Source organism: Macaca thibetana, chromosome 10, assembly GCF_024542745.1.
Source record: "Macaca thibetana thibetana isolate TM-01 chromosome 10, ASM2454274v1, whole genome shotgun sequence".
NCBI classification, from domain to species: Eukaryota; Metazoa; Chordata; class Mammalia; order Primates; family Cercopithecidae; genus Macaca; species Macaca thibetana.
Genome location: NC_065587.1, coordinates 27,003,841 through 27,021,065, shown reverse-complemented (window position 1 = coordinate 27,021,065; position 17,225 = coordinate 27,003,841). Strand labels below are relative to the sequence as shown.

At 59.2% G+C, this 17,225-nt stretch overlaps 1 pseudogene; it reads left to right on the top strand.

Moving 5' to 3' along the window:
* Window positions 1–435: 435 nt before the first annotated feature.
* LOC126929508 (proline-rich protein 33-like) lies at window positions 436–2,300 on the top strand (annotated as a pseudogene).
* The last annotated feature ends 14,925 nt before the right edge of the window (window positions 2,301–17,225 follow it).

Below are 17,225 nucleotides of genomic sequence, written 5' to 3'. Positions count from 1 at the left end.
CGCTCTTCCAGCCCTGGGAGTGGCCGACAGCTGGCTGGGGGCATGCCTCTCACTTGGGGCTCACCCACGGCTCCCACCCTGGCCCACATGGCATTGCGGCCTGACCCAGGCTGTGTACTTGGGACCTGCTTTGTGCCAGGGTGGCATGGAGGACAGAGCCCAAGAGGCAGGTTCTAGCCCCGTCCCTGGAGGGACTCGGCCTCTGTGACCTCATTTCTACACTAGGGTGATGGTGGGGTCACCCCAAAGTCTCTGAGGAACAGTCGAGCTCAGGACACCCTGGGAAGGTTCTGGGTGCTTGGGAAGCAGAATGGTCAGGTCTCCACACCCCTGGTCCCAGGTCCTTCCTGGACCAAGGGAGACACAGACCTCCCACCTCAGGAGGGAGGAGGGCTGGCCTGACCGCCTGTGTACCTCCCACCCCAGGACACAGCCATGCTCATCTCGGCCACGTCAATGGCACCCGAGGTGCATGGCCCGAGTGTCCAGGGAACCCCTGGATCCCCACCGCCCCTGCTGCCCAAGACAGGGAAGGAAAACCTGCGTCTGCAGAAGCTCCTAAGGAAGGCAGTCTGGAAGATGATGATGCAGGGTGCGCACCTCACCCCACCTGGGGCCGTCCACACCTCCCTATCCCCCGTGAGTGAGGCCAGCCACGACCAGGAGGTCACAGCCCTGCACACTGCTGAGGGCCCACACCCCGTGGAAGCCCCAGGCCTTCCTCAAGCCCCACGCCTCGCTGAGGCTCCCCACACAGTGGCTGCCCTAGCCCCCATTCCCCGCACACCCCCATCATCCACCACATGGTGTCACCCCTGCAGAAGTCCACGTTCTCCTTCAGCCTCACCCAGCGCAGGATTCTAGCTGCTCACTTCAAGGCCACGGGGCCCCAGGTTGTAGCCTTGACCTTAGTACCTGCCCAGCCCCTTAGTTGCTGAGACCAGCTCGGTCGGGGAGACCCTAACCCAGTGGCACTAGAGGAATTAGACACACACACAGAAATAAAGGGGTGTGAAGTGGGGAATCAGGGGTCTCACAGCCTTCAGAGCTGAGAGTCCTGAACAGAGATTTACCCACATATTTATTAACAGCAAACCAGTCATTAGCATTGTTTCTATAGATATTAACTAAAAGTATCCCTTATGAGAAACAAAGGGATGGGCCGAATTAAATGAATAGGTTGGGCTAGTTAACTGCAGCAGGAACACGCCCTTAAGACAAAAATAGCTCATGCTATTGTTTGCGGTTTAAGAACGCCTTTAAGCGGTTTTCCGCCCTGGGCAGGCCAGGTGTTCCTTGCCCTCATTCCCGTAAACCCACAACCTTCCAGCTTGGGTGTTAGGGCCATTATGGACGTGTTACAGTGCTGTGGAGATTTTGTTTATGGCCATTTTTGGGACCAGTTTATGGCCAGATTTTTGGGGACTTGCTCCCAACACTTAGTGGCTTGTCCCTGTCTCAGCCCACGTGGCTGGGGCACCCACATCATCCAGGTGCATATCCAGCTGGTACCATCCCCTCACGATGGAACCCCAGAACCCCCCAGGATATCCCAGAATGGGGATCCAACAGCCCTGGATGGGACCCCTGAGCCCCCCCAGGATATCCCGGAATGGGAATCCAGAGCGGCTGGCTGCAGACACGTGAGGGGTGTCCCACCGTCGTCGCTGGCCTCAGTGCCCAGAGAGGCTAGTGCCAGGGCCATGGTGCCTATAGCCCTGACCTGCCACACGCTGGAGCCCCTGTGGGCCCTGGCAGAGAGCACCTGGAGGAAACCTCAATGGGTGGCCCCGCCTCTGAGGCCAGGTGAGTGTCCAGCCCCGCCTGGGCCTCATCCCCTGAACTATCATCAGGCCCTCACCCATGCCCTGTCCCCACAGTTGCGTCCAAGTCTCAGCTGAATGGCTGGACGTGGCTCAAGAAGCAGCTGCTGGAGGAGGCCCAGGAGCCTCCATGCCCGGAGTGGCAGCAGAGCCTGCAGCCAGAGGTGCCCGCCCCCACGGAGCAGGAGATACCCACCCTCTCTGCATCCCGGGCCCTACCTCCTGGGCCTCCAGAATGTGGGATGCAGAGCTGTACTGCACGTCAGTGGCGGAGGCCCTAGGGTGCCTAGCGGGGCCCAGTCGTGGGGAGTGCACCACGGCCGGCCTCACCTGCCTGCCCTTCATGTACTGGCCTGGCTTCAACGTCCTGAAGCTGCAGGAGGCCATCCGGCCCCTCCCACAGTCCACTCCATCCTGGAACTGAACCCCACACCCAGGAACTTCAACTGCACAATGACCAGCTGGAGGCTCCAGTGAAGTGGCTGGAACAGCCCCCAGACCCAGAACCATGGGGTGGACAGAAGGGCGGGCTGAGGCTCTGGCTGTGGGCCCAGAGACACTGCATGAGGAAGTACCAGGGCCCAAGGGGTATAGAGTGCAGGGCAGCCTAGGAAGGGCAAAAGGGGTGCCAGGATGGTGTCAGGAATGTGGTCAGGTAGACGGGGCAGAGTGGGTGAGCTGGAGCCCCCAGGCTGCACTGGTGTGAGGGAAACAGAAGGGGCCTGCATTGGGATGTGTGATAGGGACCTTGGGTGTCAGGAGGGTGGTCAGGTGGACAGGGAAGAGCAGGCAAACTGGAGCCCACTGGTTGCATTGGAGCCCCCCGGGCTGCACTGGGACATGGGATGGGGCCTTGGGATGAAAACTTTAGGTAAGATGGCAGAGGATTGCACCTACTGACCTAGCCCAGGCTCTTTAGGGGCCTGGGCCTTGCATCATTCCTCCCTTTTGCTGTCAAAGGATTGAGGGCAGATCTCTGCTTGTTGAGGCGTGGGTATTATCAGGCTGGCTTGGCCACTGGCGTCAGGAGCAGAGTCAACAGTTTTGCTGCCTGTGCTTCCTGATGTCAGAGCCAGACCCTGGGACTGGGGTGCATGGGGGAGCCCCCAGCCAGCATGGGACTTGGCACCGATACGAGTGCTCAGGGGCAGACCGGGAGGGGCGCATCAGGGGGTGGAGGAGGGCCCAGCGTGACCTCTCTCACTGCACACCTCCGCTCCCCCTACCTGGGCTGACAGCCCTCTGAGGGAGCAGAACTTGAGGGGTTGGCTGGTGGGAGCGACAGGGTCTCAGCATTGGCCATGCCCGGGCTTGAATAGCTGGATGAGGAGGGAGCCCTCAGTCCCAACCCTGTGAGAACAGGTTGGCCGAGCAGGGCCGAGAAGGGGCTGTGGTCCAGGTAGGGACAGTGAAGGGCCCAGTAGGCAATCAGCCAGGCTCTGGTGGGGGTCGCCAACCACAGGAGTGGGACACAGAGGTACCAGAAAAGGCCTCTGCTTGAGAGTCAGGATTTAGCAGGGAAAGATGGTAGGAGGCCGGCTGCCCCACCCTGGGGTGTGATGGGTGCTGGAAATGGAGCCCAGGGCCCAGGTCACTAATAAATGTGTGTCTAACCATGGCAGGAGTGGCACTGCTCTGTCTGCAGCATGGGATGGGGAGGGCATTAGGACTCCTGAATGGTGCTCGGCTGGGACAGGGAGTAGGACCTAAGTTCCTGCCCCTCTATGGACCCCCAGCACACACAAGGGCAGGGAACCCGAGCTCCATGCCATCCCCTTCCTTCAGTGCTAGCCCTTGGGTCACCAGGCTGCCCCTCACTTCTCTCGTGAGCCATGCTGGGGCTTTTGGGGAGTCCCAAATGGGAACCTTGAGCTTTCCTGCTGGAGCAGTGGCTGAGCCGGGCTGACTCTGGTGAAAAGAGCCGACTTTGAATCTGGTGACAGATGACAGAGGTGGTGTCTGCGCAGGGCTGGGAGACTGAGCTGGTCTAGGTTCTGGCCAACTTGGGGCCCACCCCTGCAGCCTGCAACAGGGCTCCAGGCCCCCTCCAGCCCGCCAAGTTCTCAGCACTGTGCGCATGTGTGCACCTCGTCCCACTCTGTGGGTTGCTGGGGACTCACTGAGATGGGAGGCCTAGGGCGCCAGGTCCCCTTCCACAAACACTTTCTCATTCTTTCCATGCCTGGTGGCCACAAATGTATACCTCTTCTCAGATGGGGTGCTCTGCTGGGGAAGGAGACCAAGAATGAAGGTGAGAGCAGCAGAAAGGAGATGCTGCTGCCTCCACCTCTGGGAAGCCCTCCCAGATGCACAGAGGACAGCCCCTCTTTGCCCACCCCTGCTGCACCCACCCTGCTTGCACCAAACACATTTAATTGTTGATGAGGTCTTGGAGCCTCCCTTCTGCTCCCAGAGGCTTTTCTTGCTCATGTCTCCAGCCACAATATCCCAGCAGCAGCAGTAGGATATGTCACAAATGCAGACCCCTGAATCTTGGGGAGTAGAAGCCCTGGGCCCTTCTCTCTTCCCTTGCCTTACCTGGCTGGGGGCCTGGGACCTGCCTACCTAACCTTTTTCTGTACAATCCCAGCGGAAGAGGCAGGGAAAGGAATAAAGATGCCATCCACTGCCACTCAGCCAACACAGCCTTCGACACCAGCAAAGGTGAACCCAACCCTACTGCAATACCTCAGTGTTCTGTCTGCACACATTCATCCTGGACAGTCCCACACTTGTCTTAATAAGGAAACCTGGCCTGCTGCTAAACTCCCGGGTGCTAGCTCTGCAGCCCAGCCTTTGCCCCTGGAAGGGACCTTACTGTGCAGGACAAGAGTCTTGGCCCCAGACTGAGCCTGCACCTCATCCATCTCCCACCGACTCTTGGTACTGGCCATGGCCATGCTGTGCAGCTCTATGGAGGCCTGGCGGGCTAGCTTGGGGGTCCAGCCAGATGCAGAGGAGGCAAAGCATCAGGATTATGTTAGTGGACGGCCACCGTGGACACATCCGAGGGACACACGGGGCAACCCTCTGCTTTGTCTTTGTATTTTCCCTGGGAGAGCTTTCCCAATGCAGCCCTAGAGTGGGGATCACTGAAAAGATGTGCCTTCATTCAATGCAATTGTGAGACACCTCCCTGTCCTGAACAGCACCCAGGGAGATGACGGTGTACGGGACAGATGTGGGTCTGCCTCCATGCTGCTCATGGGGTAGGGTTGGGGGACCAGGGATTGGATGGGGGGCGTTGAATGGACGGAGGGACGGTGGTTAAATTGCGAAGTACTGGTTGGATGGAGGAGGACTGATCAGATGGAGGAGTATCGGTTGTATGGAAAGGTGTTAGTAGATGAAAAATATATTGATTGGATGGAGGAATACTGATTATATGAGGATTTGTCAGACGGAGGGGCATTGATTGAATGAAGTAGTATTGGTTGGATAGAGCCATATTGGTTCAATGAAGGGGCATTGATTGCATGCAATGACATTGATTAGATGAAGGAGTATTGGTTGGATGGAGGGGCACTGGTAGGATGTAAAGGTATTGACTAAATGGAGGAGGGAATGAAGGAATATTGATTGGATGGGAAAGTACTGGTTGGTTGGAGTAATACTGATAGGATACAGGAGCATTGATAGGATAGAGGATTACTGGTTGGACGGAGTGGTATTAATTGTATGGAGGAATATTGGCTTGATAGAAGGATGTAGGCCACAGTCACCTGTAGCCACGATGGGGCCGACCCCACACGCCCTGCGGGGTCCAGGCCATCTGGGATCCCAGCCCTGATCAGGACCCCCTTGCCCTGAGTGGGACCAGTGCCCATAGCTGTGCTGACAGTTCTCCCTGGTTGGGGTCTTTCCTGGCCCCTCTGAGGCCCTAAACCAGCCTGGAGCTCTAGGGACTGGTGTTGCTGAGTGACGCTTCCTTATCCTCGTACAACCAGGCTCCCACTCCCCAGGACCCACTGGTCCTGGCCTGGTGCATGTCCACCTCCCCCCAGCCACCGCCGCCCCACCAACCCCGGCCTCTGTCTCCCCATACGCACTTGGGAGGCAGCGGCCCTACATTTCTGAGACGGGGCAGTTCCCTTCTCCATGGCCTCAGGATTAGCCACGCATGGCTGCTCCCAGCAGCAGGGGGCACTTTGAGTCTTCCTCGGAGGCCACCTCTGAGACTGCCACCCTACTCCCTACACCTGCCTGGCCGCACGGACCTGCTCCTGAACGTCCCCTCTGTGTGGCTGCTGCTGGCTCAGACCCCTGCCCATCTTGGGCGGGTGGGTCTGGGTCTTGGCTGGCACGCACACCCAGGGACCTGAAATCATGGAAAATTCGAGATTTTTCCACCTTCTCCTCCAGGTTCAGTCCTGCTCAAATGCAGAGCCACTCCAAGCTACCAGCTGGTTGGCCTCCCCTCCCCCGCAGCCAGCAGCCCCTTGGCCCTGCTCCTCAGTCACCTGGCCCCTACCCCTGCCTAGCCCTCCAAATGACCCAGCCTCCAGTCCCCCACAACACCCACGAGCCTCTTCAGGGAGCAGAGCAGGAGTGGTGGCCCTGGCAGCCGGGCCCCCTGGGGACCCCACAAGACCAACTGGGTGGGCGAGCAACTGCCAGGCTGAGGCCTAGCCAGAAAGCTGGGGGTTGAACCCAGTCTCAATGCCTGGGGGACCCTCAGTCTGTAGAGCCCTGCCTGGCGGGGAATGGGCAGTTCCCCAAGGGCCTTAGGCCCTGACGCAGGGCCCAAGCAGACTGCACTGGCTCTGAGGCCGCTGGACTTTCCTTCCCAGTGGGCTTGGATCTCAGATTCCTGGGCACTCAACTAGCCTGACTGTCCTCATTTTACAAATGGGGAAACTGAGGCTTGGAAATGGGAAGGGGTCAGCAATCCAATGGGCCCCAGGACGGCTTTGCCTCCCTTTCTACCCACAGGCCCGGCCTGCATGCCTGTGAGAAGGACGACGGTGATGAAGCTCACCTGGAGGAGTTGAGTCTGAGCAAGGAGGGGCCAGAACCAGAGGACACTGTCCAGGACAACCCAGGGGCCGCAGGGGCTGAGGAGGAACAGGAGGAGGAGAGGGCTCCACCTTAGAAGGTCTGGGTGTACTCCCACCCCAGGGATGAGTCTGCCTTTGCTGTCTGCACCACTCTGTGGGCCCTGTGGGACTAGCCCAGAGTGGGTCAGCACCTCATACCCCTAGATCCTGCAGCCCCTTCTGGGCCCACATTCTCAGAGAGGGTGAGGTTCGGTTACCCTCTTGCTAGATCGGGAGACATTTCCCCAGACTCCTCAGTCCCTCACCACCAGCTCCAGAACTGGAGCACGTCAGGGCCATAGAGAACCTGAGGCCCAGGGAGAGGACAGCATTTGTTCCCACAGGTGCTAGGTGGGGCAGGAGGGGTACAAGCAGGGGGTCATCTGGGATGTCTGCTTTTTTGTTTTGTTTTTTTTGCCGAGGACCAGAAACGTCAGCAGCCCAGGACACCCAGCCCCTTGGTCTTGGAGGGGACCATCAAACAGCTCGCCTCCCCTGAGCCCCACCACGAAAGTAGATCAAGCTGCGAAAACCACCATCTTCTCCCCTCTCCCGGACTCATACCCAAAAGGCCAATCCCACATGCCAGCCACAAGAAGACCAGGCCCAGGTCCGGCTTTTGTCTGCCATTCCCCTGTTGCCTGGTGCTCAGAAAACCCCCGTGATATAAGGGTTGGAGTTTGGATTGGTGGATGGAGTAGTTGGGGGGGAAGGAGGGTGGACTCTGCCTCGGCTGCTGCAGGCCCGTGATTCTCTCCACCCTCTGCAGCTCTTTGACAGGACTGAGTCCCTAAACCACTCCATAGAGAAGAGGTCTGTCTGTCTGCCTGCTTTCTGGGCTCAGATCTCGAAGTGAAAGGCATGCCCCTGGCCAGCTGCCGGCCGCTCCCAGGGCTGGAAGAGCGGCTTGCTGCAGACACCTGAGGGGTGCCCCACCGTTGCCTGCCCGACCACAGTTGTGTCCACTGTGAGCCAGCGGTGAAGGGTGGTGGCCACGAGGCTCGAGAAAGCTGAGGCTGCATCATCACAGACAGATTGGCCGGAAGGCGGGAGCAGTTTTCGCTGAGCTATGCTACACGGGATATTCCCGCAGACCTCCTGGCTGGGGTGGTTTGGCCACGCTGTCTACCCTGGTTTGTGGGCGCCACGTTTGCAAGGACATTGACAAATGGCATGTCTGAGCCAGAGGCTGTCTGATTTGGGGAAGGAGGGAGGCCTGGGGGCTGCTGCTGGTGGGGGCTGGCTCTGCCAAGACAAGAACAGAGCTGCTGGAGGGGTGGGGATGGAAGGAGCCTGTCCAGGACTCGCTCTCAGCTGCTGGCCTCCTCTGGACGCCGGGACTGCAGGAACCATGAGAACCCCAGTTCTAGCTCCCGGGGTGGGCAGGCTGATTGGCAGGCAGGCTGCCTTCCCTCCACCTGGAGTCAGGTCTCCAGCCAGAGTCCCAGACCCGGAGCACAAGTGCTCACACTGGGAAGCAGGCCTCTGAGGCAAGGCGTCTTGTCTCGTGCTGAAGAGGGGGTGTGGGCAGGGCAGGGAGGCCAGCAGAGAGGCACAGGGAGCAGACTCTGTGGGCTTGTAGGAGGCAGGTCTGTGGCTCCTCCCTGCACCACAGCCTAATGCCCCCTGCACCCCATGCCTATGTTCCAGCTTCCTGGGTCTGCAAGTCCTGCCGTGTGGCAACCTCCATGTACCCAGAGGAGATTCCAGTCAGACACCCGCCCCACTGTCCTGGCTAAGGAGCTGCTTCCTGTTGCCAGCATGGCCTACTCCTGCCTCTCTGACCGCCCCTTGCTGCCACACTGTTTTGCTCCCGGATCCTTTCGCCTCCCTGCCCTTCCACTCTCTGACCCCCATAGCTCTGCTTCTCATTACTTGAGGAGGGAAGAAACTCCTGATCATTGGCCAAAGGGACTTACCCCTGGAGAGGCCAAGTGCCTTCTAGGAAGGTAGGAGGTTGAGGCACAGCCTGTGCAGAGAGGCTGGGTCACTCCCCTGGATACAAAGGGAAACTGCAGGTCAAGGGCTGATAACGATGCAGGATGCTCGATGCTGCCTCCCCCTGCGCTCTGCTTGCCACCCCTCACTCCCCATTTTGTGTAATAAAGCTCCCTGTGCATTCCCGTGTGCTGACTGTCTTGTACTTACTAAGGTGGCAGGGCTGGCCAGGATGGAAAGGCTGGGCCAGTGACCAGCCCATTCCCACACTGCAGAGCATACTGTGGCCTCTGGGTTCAGGCAGTCTGACCTGTCTCATGGCCTTTGCAGTGTAAGACTCCAGGACATAAGCTCTGTGGTGGCCTAAGTCAGGGTGCACACAATGGGTGGAGTCCAGGATTCCTTTTCCAGAATGTCTGCAATATCCTACCCTCACCATGACTAGCCCAATATAAACTTCTGTGCCCTGACTGTGCACCCAGTGAGGGCAAGATCCACCTTGGGGTCTCCCCCAACACCACTCAGGAGGTGCTCAGCGAAGGTTTGGTAAACAGACAAATGAGTGGATTGGTGGGTGGGTGGATTGATGAATGGATGAGTAGGTGGGTGGATGAATAGATGAATGGATGGATGAGTGGAAGGATAGGTGGGTGAATGGATAGGTACGTGGGTGAATGGATGAACAGTTGGGTGGGTAGTGGAGGAATGGGGGAGTGGATGAATAGGGGATGGATGGATAGAGGGATGTATGGATGAATGGGTAAGCAGGTGGGTGGGTGGATTGATGGATGGATGAGTGGGTGAATGAATGGGTGGATGGGAGGATGACTGGCTGGATGGCTGGATGGATGGGTTAGTGAATGGACAGGTGGATGGAGAATGGAGGGATATATGAGTGGATGGGTAGATGAGTGGATGGCTGGATGAATGGACAGAGGGAGGGAGGAATAGAGAGAGGGATGAGTGAGTGGATGGGTAGGAGAGTGGGTCAATGGATTGATAGAAGAAGGAGGGATAAATGAAGGGATGGGTAGGTGGTTGGATGGATAGGTGGATGAATGAATGGATGAATGAAAGGATGGATGCATGCATGGGTAGATGGATGGCTGGATGAAGGGATGGATTAGTGGATGGACAGGTGGGTGGATGGATCAATAGGTGGATGGATGAATGGAGGCATGGATGTGTGGATAGGTAGATGAATGGATGGATGAAAGGATGGATGGATAGATAGGTGAGTGAGTGAATGGATAGGTGCACAGATGAAAGGAGGAATGGATAAGTGGATGGGTAAATGGGTGGGTGGGGTGCAGAGAGAACAACACCGGGACAGGGGATAGTTGAGGTCAGCAGTGCTGAGGAGGCAGCCACTGCCCCCTGCCCCTGACCAGCCCTGGCCCCTCCCTCATCAGATCCTCCACACCCCTCGGCTCAGCCCCAGGGCCTGTTCCTCTGAGCTCTGCCCAGCCACAGCTCTGCTGTGTTTCTGATGCAGCCTCCCCTCTATGGTCACAGCAACCCCATGGCCCTGCTCCTGGAAATCTGGATGGAGGCCAGGCCATGCCCAACGCAGAGGTTAGGAGGCTCAAAGGGGCTGCAGCTTACGAGGCCCCTGGCCAGGGATGGCAGACAAAGCCCCTACCCTCTGTCCTGCCTGCTCGAGCAGCCACCTGACACCCTGTGACCCCTGCTACAGGCCCCTAGGCCAGCCCCACACAGAAGATGCCCATCATATCTGCAGAATGAGTCAATGAATCTGTAAAATCAGGACTAGGCATGTGGGGAGGCAGCTACCTGGGGCTGGAGCAGCTCAGTCCCCAAGTGCTGTGTTAGCTGCTCCTGTTCTGGGCCTGGCAGAGTCTGAGCCCACAGCTGGGCCGAGCGGCCTCAGGCTGGATCCAGCTTGGGTGCTCAGGTCAGCTCAGGGCACTAGTAGAGGCTCAGGACCCACTTGGTCTCCACCACCCCCAACCATGTGCAGTGGGTGCTGGGACCTAGATTGAGGGGCCCCGGCCACCACCTGGAGGTCACCCAGGCAGGGAGCTAGAGCCAAGACACTCAGGAGGCTGTCCTCCCTCCCATAGCCTGCTCCCCATTCCCTGGGCTCAGCTCAGCATTCTCCAATTTCAGAACCCCCTTACCCCACCAACTGCCCTGGAGCCAAGGCCCCATGTTCCATCCTCAGACTCCTCCTGGGTGGAAGTGCGTCCCCAACCCAGGCTGGGCCTCCCTTGTGCCATGCCCCTACCCAGGTCTACAGTCCCCCAGAGGCCCCTGCTCTGCCTCCTCTCCTCAGACCACCCTGGTCAGGCCAGATGGTAGCAGGGCGCAGGGTATCTGGTGCGGGCCCTTGAGGCCGTGGTGCCTGCTCTGTGCAGTCCCTGCTACACCTCAGGCATAGCGCACTGAGCAGGAAATCACTGATATCCAAAATAAAACCTGCCCTGTCCCTCTGACCTCAGCTGGCTAGGCAGAGAGCGCCTGCCCAAGCCCGAGGAGCTGGGTGGGCAGCACCCTCCCCTGCTGGCCACATTGGGCCAGTGCAGGGCCATGGCATGCCCACTTACAGGTGTGCCTCTCAGGACTGCTGGCCTGGGCGAGGGCTTGGGTGGGCACAGACTTCCCAGGCCTGCAGACTGAGCCATGGGAGAGGACAGGGTTGGCCCAACAACCCCCAGGGGCCTGCTCAAGTGCCTCTGAGGGAGCAGCACTGCAGATGTCCCCAGTAGGCAGAAAGCTGGTCACAGATATCCAGGGGCCAGGGCTGTACATGGCCCCTAACGCCTTGCCCATCAAGGACATGGATGGGAAGGGGAAGGCGTAGAGTGTGGAGGAAGTCACAGACCTAGAGCAGGAGGACAGGGATGTTCCCAGCAACTCCAGCTCCAAAAGCCTTCCTAGTGCCCAGCACTCAGGGGAAGGCAGGCAGGCGACGGGCCCTGTCCTTTGAGCTGGCAGCCTGGGACCAGCCCACCTTGTTGTGTGACCTCAGGCACACCCTGCTTTTCCCTGGGCTCTGAAGCCTCGCTCTTCCATGGAGGAGTTAAATGAGGTGCCAATCAAAGCCTTCTGGAAGGCCCCCGACCAGCCCCAGGGCACTGCGAGCTCCTGCCGGGTTGTCCTGATGTCCCTGACTCTAAGCCTGGGGAGGACAGGGACCTCATCTGCGCCTCTCGGGACTCACCCCTGACCTGGGCGCTGGCCAAGAAGGAATCAACCGGAGAGTTCCACAGACACCACTGCCCACGCTCAGCCTGTGGGGTCTGAGTGGAGTGAGGGGACGAGTCAGGGGGCCAGACTGCTCTCCCCAACTTGGTGCCTCAGTTTCCTTGATCCAAGAGGCAGGGCCATCCAAGCTGGTGGACTCACTGGCCAGCATAGGGGCCACTGGAGGCTGGGAAGAGTATCTGCTAGTCAGATTGTGCCACCTGGAGTCCTGAGGAAAGGAAGTCGGGTGGTGCCACCTGGAGCCTGAGAAAAGAAACCCAGTCTCCACACGCCACACAGCCTGTGGGAGGTGGTGGCACAGACAGAAACAGCCACTGTGAGTGCCCCGGGGGTGAGAGAGGGCCTGGAGGGAGAACCCAGAAACTCACCCAGCAAGCACAACATGTAGCCCCCTCCGATGGCACCAGCCCCGGGGATGTACGGCAGGCTCAGACGCAGCCAGTCTGGCGGTGTCTCTCACCCGCTTATCGTGTGGGCCCCAACGGCATCCTCCCAGGAAAGAAGAGCTGACCTCTAAGGGGGTCTCAGACGGGATGGGGGATCTCCCAGGCCTCAGGCTGCTTCCTCCCCTGGGGGAGACAGCGAAGGGCCTGAGGCATTGGGCCGGGTAGCAGGAGGGAACCCTGGCTGTGCAGAGCCTTCTCCTGAACCAAATGTTTACTCCCACAGAACATCTCGAGAGAGAAGGGGCAGGGGGGGTGGGAAGCTTGGCAGTCCGGCTCTGGTGACCCCCACACCAGTTTGGCCCGTAGAGAGCCCTGGGCTTTATGCCCCAGGGCCACCCAACACCTTCCTTGCCCCCTCCTCAGCTCAACCAGAATGTACCCGCTGCTTGGAGCAAAACTAGAAGCTGACACCTCCTGGAGACAGAGGGAGGACCTCGCCTCCTTCTCCAAGCACGTCCTCTGCATCCCGGCCTCCTTCAGCCTCCTCCTCTGGCCAATCCTATACTTGGTAAAGGGCCTGCACTGGCACAGCCCTCCAGCCCCGACTCCCCACACACCCCAGCCACCGGCCAATGGGCTGCTGGGAAGATCAAATGTCACTAAACACGGGTGTGAGGGTGTGAGCAGGGTGCCAGTGCCTGCAGCCGGTCCTGTCCACAGGGAGCTCCAGCCCTTCTTGCATTCAACCCGCAGGTGAGTGTGGGCAGGAGCAGCCACCCAGGGTTGTGCTGACGGGGCCTCCTGCGTGCGGGTGGATGACCCCGCGTTTCGGGGACACTCTGGGGTCCTGGGGCGCCGAGGTCCCAGGCCCGTATGGTACCGAACATCTCAACTTGAAGCATCATGGCTCAGAGCCTCCAGGCGGCTGCTCCAGGGTCTGGAGAGTCTGGGATGCAGACACAGTGTTGTGATGGTCTAAGCACCAGGAGAATGCAGAAGAACTCGGAGTGTGGGAGGCCAGGAGGGAGGAAGTCGGGGCTCAGGGAAGCCCAGTGCTAGGAACTGGCCTGAAGGCAGGAGGCAGAGAGGCACAGGCTGTGAGAGGCGGGCAGGAGGCCGCACGGGGGCGCTGCCAGGGCTTCGGTTGCCAGCTTGCGGCTGTCATGCAGACATTTGCCCGGGCCCATTCTGGCCTTGCCTGCTGCTCTTGCACGTGGGACTCCAACATCGCCATTTCGTAGAGATGAAAACTAGGACAGGAAGGCAGGGGCTCATGTATGGCCAGCCCAGGAGTGCGCCGGGGTGGGGGCGTCTAAAGCCCATGTAGCCTTGGGGGCTAGCATCTGGAGGTGCAGGAGTGAGGGGCTGGACTTCATTGCGTCCCCCTGGCTGGAGGCTAGAGGAGCTGGTGCTCGTAAGAGTCCCCACTCACCCTCCCTGCCCTATGGTCCCCCTGACTTGTGCTGTCTGATCAGCGCTTGGCCACCCTCCTGAAGTCTATGGGGGACATGGGGTAAGGCAAAGGTTGGCTGGGTGGACAACAGTTCTAGAAGTGTGGCCAGGGCCACAGCAAGCGACGGGCAGCAGCTCCTGCCTCCCTACCCTGCCCTTGCCCCGTCACCTCCCAAAGAAGGAAGGGTGATGCGGGTGCCCAAGGAACCTGACTGCATCCCCTCTGGGGTAGGCACTTACTGAACACCTGCTTTATTCCTCGGCTACTGAAATGCCATCCCCTGCCCCCAGCACACCCCTGCCACCAGCCCCTCCCCACAATAGGGGCGATGACACAGGCCACACTGAGGAGAACAGAGCAGCCTGTTGCTTCCGGGCACTCAGCAGAAAAGCAGGTGCCTCAGTTTCCCCACTTGGAGAGTGGGCCTTTTCTGCCTCATGTTGGGGGGCCTTGAGGTCACCCTGCCTGGCGGTGCCGGGGCACCCATGTGACTCTGGCCTGGGGGCACAGGAGGGAAACATGAGGAGCTGGGGAGAAGCTGGGTGCCCAAGGGTGAGGGGGCTGCTGCGGGCCAAGAAGGGCTGGGCTGTCACACCTGCCTCACCCACATCTTGGGTTTCTGGGCAGAAATGTCTTGTCTATTTCTGGACACCTCAGCTGCCACTGGCTCCTTAGAAACAACCCACCTGAGGCGAGGGCCGTGCCGCCCCCATCTTGTGGCCGTGGAAAGGTGGCAGCCTGGCCAGAGTCGGGGTGGGCACAGCAGGGCGGGGACAGGCTCTGCTCCCTTTCTTCACTAACCCTCCTCTCTACAGAGGATGGCCCTAGAGGAGGCTGTGGGGTTTGGGGCCTGAACCAGCTGGGAGGACAGCACCAAGGGTGAAGAGAAGCCCAAGGGGCCAGTGCGCAGGCCGGAGGTGGGTCACATTGGGGGCCTGGGTAGTGCTGGCTGGTGGGGTTGAGGACTGAGGAGAGCCTGGCCCAGCTGCGGCAGTTATAAGAGGCTCAACCTGAGGGGCAGCAGAGTCTCAGGAAGAGATTCCGGGATGGGAAAAACCTGCCCCCTTGCCTGGAAGACAGCTATCTGCTGGTTAATTTTGCATGGAGCTTAAGTTGCTCTGGGAAAATTAACATTCTTGACAGGGTTTGGAAAACGGTTCCCACCCCAGGGATGCAACGTAGATGCATTTTTAGCTGATGAACGTGTGTTTTCCTTATACAACACTCTCAGTGGGGGCCATAACTATTATCTTCCAGTGATGTGTACCATGTTGTAACGAGCTTTGTTTTCTAAAACCCCAGCCAGCATGCCGGTGTAGCTGCTTGCAGCCTCCCCAGGCCCGGCCGCCCCAGTGTGCATGGTGGCCAGCTCACAGAGAGACGGTCCTAAGCATGCTGGCCTGGCACCACCGCCACACGGGGACAGGGCAGCCAGTCCCGGGCATGGATCTTCCCCTAGACAGGGACGGATCCAGAGCATCCCCAGGGCTGGGGAAAGAGGCCACAGGGAGGGAAACGGGGAGGGCTGCTCAGTGGGCTCCTGTAGTCCAAGTATGCCTTGCACAGAACCCGGCTTGGGGGGCGCATGGGAAGCAGCCCAGAACCAACCCAATGTACTCCAGGGCTCAGCTTCTATGTCTTCAGGGGACGGGGTGATGAGGAGATGGAACAGCTTCCCTCCTCTGTGATCTTGGAGAAGGGGTCCTTAGAGGGGTGTGAGGGGCACCCCAGGAAAACAGACACAGAAGGGAACTCTGGGCTCTAATAGGGAAGAGGGGTTTTCATGGGGAATGGTAGGGTGAGCAGATTACCCATCTTGGGGAACCAGCCTCGGTCATCCAGGGGCTCCCAGAGAGACCCCGCCTACACCCGCTGGGCAGAGAACACCCAGAGACAGGTTTCAGCTATATCAGCAGGACCTTTCCGGTGTCCAGAGCAAGCTGGACAGCACACACCCTGCATTCTGGATGACCCTCCTCAGGGGACGCTGCAGAGAGGATGTCTGCCCCGGGTGGGGGTGGACGCCATGACCTTCCAACATACTGTCCAGCTCCAAGATTCCAAGCTCCAGGCTGGAGCCAGGGCAGGAAGAGGGGACAGGGTCCAGGGCGCCAAGGGCTGGGAGGGGCCAGGAGCCCTGGAGGAAGGGAGAGCCCGAGGAGGTGGACTTGCCCAAGGCCAGAGCTGGCCCCCAAACACTGCCCACGGTCCCTCAACAGCGTTGCTCCAAGTGCCCATCTCCCACCCTGCACCCATGCAGCTCCTAACTCTCTTTCCGTCCTCTCTCTCTTTCTCTCTCTCTCAATCTCTCTTTGCAGAAACCACCCATCTTCACCATATCTGACAAGGAAGTATGAGAGCCAGCTGGTGGCTCCCCCCTGCCCGGCTCGGAACCCCGGCCCCTTGGCTTGTGCGGGGCTGGAGCACACACTAACTTGCACAAGTCCAAGCAAAGCCCAGCCTCACCACCTCTCTCTCTCTCCCTGCTGCAGTGAACAGGTGGAGGGTAAAGGGTAACAGCCATTTTCCTTCTACTTCCTGCTCTAGACGGAAGGGTCACACATGGGCAGGGGGCTGGACTGTGCATGCCACGTGTCCCCTTGGCAGCACTACATCGGCTGCATCCTATGGGTGGCTTCAGAGTGACCCCCTGAAAACAGCTGTCTGACTGGCGGCCTCGTCTTTTCCCTGATGTGTGGCCACACGGTCCTGAGGGGCTTGCAAGGATGGGTCAGGCCCTGGTTCTTGTTTCTCTGCCTCTCTCATGCTCACTGTGCGACCTAGGCATCCAGGACCCCCAAGCCCCGTGAAAGCCACTGTCATCACCAGAGCCTCTGGGCCCAAATACCCCCGAATCCCCCCGCTGGCCAGAGGGAGTCGCTGGCTTGGCCAGGGCCAGGACACTGTGGTTCTTCATCTTCCTCCTCCCTTCACGGGTGGCCCCTTCTAACCTGGTTCCCTTCTTTTGTTCTGTCCCAGTGCAGGGCAATATGAAGATGAAGGTAACTCCGGCAACTGCCGGAAGTCCTCCAGCCCCGGTCTCCCGTGTGTCGTTCATAGAATCCCCACCCCAGGCTGCTCCAGGCCGCCTTGGGCTTGTCAATCAACCATCCATCTTCCTCATCATTAGTTATTAACAATCACCATTCATCATTAGTTAACGATGAATTTGAGACCATCGCTTAAATGATGAATGACAGTCATTAAATCATCACTAACCCCCGTCTCTTTAATTGAGTAATATACACTCATGATCCTTCATTCATCCTTCATCCTTCGTGTGCCACGGGTGTGTGGGGTTCGCTGGGGCTGGTCATGAAGGCCTCATTCTCATTAACACCGAGTGCCCCACTGTGCCCAG